General features: G+C 30.6%; 1 pseudogene; it reads left to right on the top strand.

Annotated features, from left to right (window-relative positions):
* Positions 1–2,396: 2,396 nt before the first annotated feature.
* LOC146723034 (uncharacterized) lies at positions 2,397–4,637 on the top strand (annotated as a pseudogene).
* Positions 4,638–6,423: the final 1,786 nt, after the last annotated feature.

Raw genomic sequence — 6,423 nt, 5'->3', positions numbered from 1 at the left:
ACGTAAAAAAGACGTCTCATTGACGACGTTGTGCTACCTGGGATATATTATATCTATCTTCACAAAAATTTTATCGATAAACGTAAATTAACTTGATACTTTTAACAAATGTAATATATCGAGTACAGTATACCTAAAAGTTACCACAATCAAATAAATCAGTATAATTTTCTTATACGATACACATTTTAAAGTAATCAAAGGAATAAAAAAAATATCCAAAAAATAGACAAATTTTAGAGAGTTGACTTTGGACGGTATTTATAGTCCAAGCTTAAACATTTTCTTAAGATTTTCTAGATTAAGATCTTGTTTGTATAAGTATGACTTGAGATTTCATGTATTCATAGTTTTAATTAAAATGAGACGATCTTCATAAAAAAATAAGCACTTCTTGTTATTTAAGATTTTTTTACTAAATTTAGTGCTTAAGATGATCTGATTTACTTTCAGTAATCTTTGGGATTTTTCTGATGTATCAGCCAATGAAATATGTTTAAATATAGAAAAATTTAACAAGATGTATGTCTATACCATTTATTCATGTTATCAAATTATTGCAGACTCTAAAGTATTGTTAGAAAGTAATTTTACTGTAAAAAAAATATCAAGCAAAAAAAAACATTATATAGATCCTGAAAAGAATTCTTCCTTAAAATTTTAACAAAATATTCTCCTTGAAAAAAGTGATGCTACAACTTTGAAACAAGAAGAAGCATGGAATCAAACTTGCAATGCATATATCTATTGTAATAAAGTAAAAAATCTATATATTTTTTCTAATTAGATATGTTAAATGCTTGAAATAAAAATGTTAATTATATCTGAAGAAAATCTAATATATTTGCGGTAGATAGTTTCATTTTTAAGCTAGATTTTAAATATTTTTTATATTCAAAGTAATTTAATTTTTAACATTTTAATGTGTAATAAATTATTACAGAGAAGCGTTCAATTTAGAAAATTATGGAGTAATTTAAAATCAGTACAGAGAGATATCCTTACGCAGGAAAAACATGCACGTTTATCAACAGGTGGTGGACCTGAACCTAAATCTGCAAAGATTGACCCGAACATTGCCGCAATAGCACCCAATTTAATGACAATTGCACCAACATTATTTTCATCAAATTTATCAGATAAAATACTAAAAGGTAATTTCATCTTTATTTTATTTATTTATATTATAATAAAAATTGAAAAAATAGTAACAATGAATATTTTTCAGAACGACAACAAAGAATATTAATGAATTGTATTCCTGAGGAATTAATTGAAAATGTGGAGAGCATAGACTTTATTGATGATGATTTCCAGGAAGTTAATAATGATTCTATTGTCACACTTCATACAAATGATAAAATAATTAATTTTATTGATATTTTCTATTAATATATTTGTTTATGAATAAGAATTTAGAATTTATGAGACAATGACAATTGAATGTTACAGACTCAAGCAGTAATGAGACTGATGATGCTGAAAAAGAAAATAATCCAGTAAATAAAATAATAAAAATAATAAAAATAAATTTTATTAATATATTTATTTTTAGACACACCCCTCTCTCTCTCTCTCTGTGTGTGTGTGTGTGTGTTGCGTAGTATCTTAAGCATATTAACAATTTGTTTTGTACTGGTGGAATCGGATTCCATATAGGAGGAATCCTTATTAATCTATAGCGTCTTTTAAATTGTAAATTATTATAAAAGGGTTTTAAAAAGTCCATCACGAATGTATCATTTTCGTACACGATCTCTCTACTTGAAAATCACGATCAATCAATATTTTTTCAATATCATCAATTTCTTTCCATTAATTCCATAATATTTAATAATAAGCTTATCTTAAAGTCATGTACGACTGACTTGAAAACATAACCTTACTTTCTAATAAACACGATCTTATTTGATTCAAATAAGACCATCAAGATTTGATTATGAATCCGACTAAACTTAAGAAAAGAAAAGCATCTTAAAAGACTTTGTACTTAAGACAGTCTTAAATATAAGAACGGACTATGAAATACCGTACTTTATTTTGAAAAATGAGAATTTAAGGGGTAACACCACTGTAAAATTTTCAAAAAATCGATTTTTTTTTTTGGGCTTAAAAAATCCTTTGAACCCTGTAGAATACGAGGGGAAAACTTTTATACGTGAAACTAATTTTTTTCATCGAAATTCCGAGCTATGTACTGAACGAGTCGGGCGACTCCGAAACGGCTATCTGCTCCGGGTGGAAACCTGTCGAGAGAGTAGTACATAATACCTTGCTTATTAATTTCTAAGTTATGTGAGACACTACTAGATGTCTCTAGAGGTAGTTTTAGAAGCATTTTCATATAGAAACACGTGTTTACGCGTCTGTATTGCATTATTTCGTGTACGAAACAAATGATTTTCCCCCTTGTAATCAATAACCGTCGTTTATTGTTGTACGTGTGCGCTTCGAGTTGAGCAGTTTTTGTGTAATTTCGGAGTGTTAGCAAAATGAGTGATAAAAAAAAAAATGTATTTGCGACAAAAAGGCACAAAAGAATTGCATTCAACGCGGCGTCGAAGCAACGTGTCGAAAAGACGACCGAAGAACAGATTCGAGATTGAAGGTGACGCGGAAGGCGTGAGTGCGTCTGCCAAGAAGTTGAAAACGAGTGAAGATTTTGACGTAAATTATGACTTCAGGTACAGAATTATAAATTTTTTGGCAGTTTTTGCTGTGATTTCACAACATGTGAAGTGTAAAAACTGTAATTCCGATATTACTTTTCGTGAAAGAGATCCTCGTGGCTTAGGCTTCAAAATAGATATCGCTTGTCCTAATTGCCCGGAAGTTGTAATTCCTAGTTGTAAATATATACGAAACGCATACGAAATAAATCGTCGAATCGTTCTAGCTATGCGATTAATAGGAGTTGGACTAAATGGAATTATAAAGTTTTGTGCTTTCATGGAATTACCACGTCCAGTATTCCAATCTTTTTACGATAAATTAGTGAGTATGATTTCAATCGCAACATCAGCAGTAAAAGATTCCAGTTTGAAAAAAGCAGCACAAAAAGAGAAGAAAATGACTGAAGAACATGGACAATCTGCAGGAATAACGGTTTCCGGTGATGGTTCTTGGAGAAAACGCGGATTTTCTTCGCTTTTTGGGATCACGTCATTGATTGGTTGGTTTTCTGGGCAAATTGTCGATGTTGAGGTAAAATCTAAATATTGTAAAAGTTGCGAACAGTAGAAGAAAAAATTGGACACTTGTGACTATGACGAATGGTATAAAACGCACGCCGATGTATGTAAAACAAACCACGAAGGATCATCGGGAAAAATGGAAGTTGACGCAGTCATCGAGATGTTCCATCGCTCAAAAGATTTGCACGATCTCAAATATTCAAGCTACATCGGGGATGGTGATAGCAAAACATTTAAAGGTATTATCGACTCTGAACCGTATGAAGATTTAGTAGTACAGAAGAAAGAATGCATCTCGCACGTACAGAAAAGAATGGGAACGCGACTTCGTAATCTTAAAAAATCATCGAAAAACCTCGGAGGAAAAGGAAAATTAAGTGCCAAATTAATAGACGAGCTGACTATTTATTATGGTTTGGCCATTCGTCGGAACCCAACATCCTTAGATGACATGAAAAATGAAATTTGGGCGACCTTATTTCATAAGTTATCAACTGACGAAAATCCGCAACACGAGAAGTGCTCGAAATCTTGGTGCAATTAGAAGAAGGCGCAAGAAGCAGATACCTTGGACACTTTCCGTCACAAGTCACCGCTTTCCGAGGAAGTTTACGAAGCCATAAAACCTATTTATGAAGATTTGAGTCGGGACGAGTTACTAAACCGTTGCCTGGGCGGTTACACGCAAAATAGTAACGAAAGTTTTAATGCGACAGTGTGGAATTTGGCTCCTAAATCGTATTCAAGCGGCAAGACAGTCCTAAATATAGCAGCGGATATCGCTACATGCGTCTTTAATGATGGAATAACTAATATTTTACGTATTATGCAGCTTCTGGAAATGGAAATTGGCGTCGAAGCATATAATTTTTGCATCGAATCCGATGCAAAACGAATCAAGCACTCAGAGGCACAATTATCAGATGCGGCAAAAAAAGCGCGCTCTGGCATAACATCTGCGAGGAAAGAAATGGAGGACGAATATTCCAACTTAGAAGGGCAGCTTTACGGTGCTGGGATTGCAGACTAATGGTAAAAATTTTTTTTGAGTCGAATTTAAAATTTTTTCATGTTCATAATACAACTCCAAACTTTAAACGCGTTTTTCTCGAAACACGTTTTTTCAACGCGGCAAGCAGTATAACTCTAACAATTTTTAATATTTTTACTTGAATTTTTTACTGTACATTCAAAACAACATTTCGAAGTACAATACGTATGGAATTTTTGATACGTTGCTCTAAACATTTTTTATTGCCAAATAATGTCACTTTTTTTTTGTCGAAAAATGAACGACTTTATTCAAATGCTCGCCAATCACTCAAAAATCAATATTTCTAAAATCCCATACGTATTGTACTAGATATACCATTGAAGATCATGAGGAATTTTTTTATTTGTTCTAGGTTCAAATTTCCAACGGCTACACTGCTTGCCGCAGACCCCTTTATTTTAAAGGAGCATCGGGAATATGGCTGCCATTCCGCCATTTTGTAATATTATTTTATGAATAAATTTTTACAAGTACTTCAATATATGCTTATTAACTTCACGGAGTATTAATACTTTATTTCATTTCCTTTTATTAAAAAAAAATGTCGAAAAAGTGCAATTTTTTGGGCCGTTACAGTGGTGTTATCCCTTAAATTTAAAAAGAGTTAGCTAAAATCTTTACTTTCGCAAAAGTCACAGTTGTTTTCCGACATACTTGTTGACCAAAAATGTCTCCAAGTATATTTAAAATAAAATACTGCTATTAAACAGTGTCCAATAACAATTTAATGACACCCATTGGTCGTATACATATATACGTATATATTCACAAATATGTTTTGACAGTGCAGCGCGTGGCCTTATATCCTCACTCAGCGGAATTCTAACTGCGAGAAAAGACGCCGCGTAGCGGCGAAGGCACGAATGAGTGCACGACTTTACGGACGGTTTTCCGCGAGCGCTTTCGCGCGGTCTTGTCTGGCGGTGTAGCATATGTTACAAGCGTTTTACTATGAAAATATAATTGTGAAAATATATATACGGATTGCTTTTTACCTAAAATTAGACCAGACCGGATTTCACATTGGATAAAAAAATATAAGTGAATGTTTAGATATCAATTTGGAAGCCTAGTAAACGAGAGTAGTTCATTCTACATTTGCATGTGTACACGAAAATGTAGGATGAGTTATTCTCATTTACTTTATAATCTCATTGCTTTATAATCATTACTATATTTGCAAAATATAATTTATATATATAAATTATATTATAGAAATATATGTATTTATATTAAATTTTTTATTTACTATTATACTTAAGTAATAACTCACTTATTAAAGTAATAACAAATAAAAAAATGTATAATTTAATTTTATTATTATTCGACACATTTGGATAAAAAATGAGAAATTCTAGAACAAAGGAACATTTTTTACTTACAGACAAGTGACGCAGTTTACTAAACTTATATTTTATTAACGTTCGTATTTTCATTTCTGATAATAATTCTTTCTAATTTGATAATAGATTTGTAATTAGCAGAGAAGTGCGTATATAAGTACAAATATGTTAGAAGAAAATCTGCTCGAAATTCACAGTACAAATACTCTTCTTTCTTCTGCAAGCAAAGGAAATGTTATCACTTTATCTTCTTATTTATACTCCACATTTTACATGGTAATTTTTTAAATCAAGAATTTAATATATTTGATAAATTAACAAATGTTGTTTGTAAACAAATCAATTATAAATTTCCAAAAAGTTATTGCATGTTTAGTTCAAACTCAAACATATAAAATTACGGAATATTAAAAAAGATATATTGAGATAAATAATTATAATATAATAAGAAAATATATAAATTAAGTAACAAAAAGCAAAAATTATAAATAGTGTAAAGTTTAATAATTTTATAGTTTAATATTTTAATAGTTTAATCATTTATATATATAATTTTAATAGTATATAATTAGTATATTATATGTATATACATATATACATATATGTAGTATAATTAAAATAATTTATATAATAAGTTTAGTAATTTAATAATTTATTGTTAATTATTTTGTATATATATACATATATATGTTTGTGTTACGTAGTTTAGCTGGGCCATTTTTTGATTGAAACGTATTCTAGCGGGACCTTCGGCTCTTAGCTGGACGGTCTTGATAATATTTTTCATGTTCAGTAGTTTATCAGGACAGTCCAGATAAAACCGATACGAATG

Source organism: Nylanderia fulva, unplaced genomic scaffold (assembly GCF_048542155.1).
Source record: "Nylanderia fulva isolate GAGA-0341 unplaced genomic scaffold, ASM4854215v1 Scaffold241, whole genome shotgun sequence".
NCBI classification, from domain to species: Eukaryota; Metazoa; Arthropoda; class Insecta; order Hymenoptera; family Formicidae; genus Nylanderia; species Nylanderia fulva.
Note: the sequence above shows the minus strand (reverse complement) of the source record. Positions and strands in the feature narration are given on the sequence as shown.